Raw genomic sequence first — 3,188 nt, 5'->3', positions numbered from 1 at the left:
TATACGTGGGCTTAGTGTTAAAAGGTTTCAAATTCAGTAGGGTTTTGAAACTTATGTACTTGTCACTTGAATTTTTTATTTATTGAAATGTGTCGAAGAGTATGACACGGGATGACAAACAGTGTTCATACAGATGTGTCCACGTACATCTTGGTTTTACTGCACCATGTATGGTGCAATATGGCACACCTTGGACTCTGCAAAAGTCATGCTTTAACCCCTTCCCGACATTTGACGTACATTTACGTCATGGTCGGGAAGCACTTCCCGACACATGGCGTAAATGTACGTCATGGATTTAAACTGTCACCGCGTCTATAGACGCGGTGACAGTTTCAACATGTCTGCTGTCCCTGACAGCAGACATGTCCGTGCATGCCCCGGGGGGGCTGCGATGCCGCCCCCCCGTCGGCGATCGCTGTGATTGGCTGTTCAGTGTGAACAGCCATTCACAGCGTTTTCCTGTGTCACCGGCGAATAACGTTCGCCGGTGACACGGGATCAGAGGTGATTGGTGCTGTAAAGTACAGCACCAATCACCGCGGGGTGTAAGGGTGACACTGGTGTCACCCCACCTCACCCCGCCCGCCCCCAAAGGCCGTGATTGGTCCGTCGGACCGACGGACCAATCACAGCCAAGGAGGGAGATTTAAACTAACGGTGACTGCACTGCAGACGCCATTCCGGTCTGGAAAGCGTGCAGTGCGGTCACCGTACCCCCCTGCCGCCATACTGACCAGAAATACTTGCTGCAATACTTACCTGATCGCTGCTGATTGCTTCCTGGATCCTGTGCAATAATTGTGCCATACTGTGATATTGTGCTGCTGCACTGTATTAGTATTAGCTAGATAGATAGAGAGATAGATAGAGAGAGATAGAGAGAGAGAGATAGAGAGAGATAGAGAGAGATAGAGAGAGATAGAGAGAGAGATAGTGTCAGAGAGTGCTATATTTTGTGCTGCTGCAGTGTGATCTAGTTATAGATAGAGAGAGAGAGATAGAGAGAGAGAGATAGAGAGAGAGGCCTACTGACAGAGTGCTATATTTTGTGCTGCTGCAGTGTGATAGTTATAGAGAGATAGAGAGAGAGAGATAGAGAGAGATAGAGAGAGATAGTGACAGATTGTGCTATATATTTTTTATATAACTGACTGCTGCCCCCTCCTTTTGTGCTGATCAGTATAAATTAACTGATCAGTAACTTTTTGGGGGCGCAGGTTTTTTTTTATATATAGATATACCTGTGAGTGCTGCTGCTGCAGTGTCATAGAGTGTTAGATAGTGTTAGATAGTGAGAGATAGAGAGATAGAGAGAGATAGTGATAGAGAGTGCTAAATTTTGTGTCTGCTGTCCCCGCCTTTTGTGCTGATCACTATATCTGAGGTGATCAGCAACTTTTTTGGGGGTACAGAGGTTTTTTTTTTTTTATATATATACCTGTCAGTTGCACCAAAGGTTGTGCACCTGCTGCACCTCACTGGTAATCAGTGTCGCATCACTGATCACCTTTTTTTTTTGTGTGTGTGCTGTGGGGTATTTTTTTAATTTTTTTTTTTACACACACTGTGATTTTGTGGGTGTCCTGTGGCCGCTGTGCGCTGATCAGTGACGTACATCACTGATCATCTCTTTCGGCACAGGGTTGATCTATTTTTTTTTTTTTTTTTGATCAAATTCCTGTTGCCTTTGAGCGCTGTTCAGTGACAGACGTTACTGACCAACATCTGTGCTCAATTTTTGGCGCAGGACCTTTTTTTTTTTAACCCCTTCCTTTTTTTTTTTTTTAACCCCTTCATTTTTTTTTTTTTTTATTGGTATAAAGTATTTTTTTTTTTTTCTGCACCACATACACACTACACACTACATACCCCCCGGATTGAAATAAAGTTTGTGCCCCCCCCTACACTATACACGTGTTGAAACATTTCACTACCGGTAACACAAAAATAAAAATGGCATCCCAAATGTCCTCCCAAATGTCCTCCCAAATGTCCTCCCAATCATCCAGGAGAATGTATTCAGTGGAGGAGGCATATGCCATGCTTGCTTCTGACTCTGACACAGCCAGTGATGCAAGCGGGGAATTTGAAGGATTTGCCTTAAGCTCCTCTTCCTCCTCTGCTGATGAGGGACCCCCTCAAAGACGCCCCCGTAGATCAGCTGAGATTCCCCCCCCAATAATTGATCTAGTATGGACCCCACCACCAGACAATTTTGAGCCCCAGGTTCCTGAGTTTTTGGCCATGCCAGGAATCCAATTTGATTCCACAGGTCTCAGAGAAATTGACTTTTTCAAATTATTTTTCTCTGATGATTTTATAAATTTAATGGTGGACCAAACTAATTTATATGCCCAGCAGTTTATTGCTCAAAACCCCACGTCATCATTTGCTAGGTGGACCCCTGTAGATGCAGTAGAGATGATGACGTTTTGGGGTCTGGTGTTTCATATGGGCATAGTAAAAAAGCCAGAATTTAGGCAATATTGGAGTACAGATGTTCTGTACAGTACTCCATTTTACCGTATGGCCATGCCCCGGACTCGATTTGAGACAATTCTTAAATTCATACATTACACCGATAATGCACAGTGCCCACCCAGAGATGATCCCACCTTTGACCGGCTATTCAAAGTCAGGCCGGTCATTGATCATTTCAGTGCCAAATTTGAAGAGGTGTACATCCCTGAAAAATTTATTTGTATCGACGAGTCCCTTATACATTTTAAAGGAAGGGTTAAATTCCGCCAGTACCTTCCCAGTAAGAGGGCAAGGTATGGCATAAAAATGTATAAACTGTGTGAAAGCACCTCAGGGTACACCCACAGGTTTAGGGTTTATGAAGGGAAGGATTCAAGAATTCAACCGCCAGAATGCCCCCCCTCCCTCGTAGGTGTTAGTGGGAAAATTGTCTGGGATTTAGTGCACCCCTTCCTGGATAAAGGTTATCACCTCTATGTGGATAACTTTTACACTAGCATCCCCCTGTTTAAGGCCCTTGGTTCAAGAGGTACAGCAGCTTGCGGTACTGTGCGCAAGAACCAAAGAGGCCTCCCAAAAACGCACATTGCCCAAGTAATGAGAAGGGGTGAAAGCAGGGGAATATGCACCGAAAATATGTTGTTGGTCAAATATAAGGACAAGAGGGATGTCCTTATACTGACAACAATTCACGGAGACAGTAC

The sequence above is a fragment of the Crinia signifera genome, chromosome 12 (assembly GCF_055691185.1).
Source record: "Crinia signifera chromosome 12, ASM5569118v1, whole genome shotgun sequence".
NCBI lineage: Eukaryota > Metazoa > Chordata > Amphibia > Anura > Myobatrachidae > Crinia > Crinia signifera.
The sequence above is the reverse complement of the archived record's forward strand: the minus strand, read 5'-3'. Positions refer to the sequence as shown.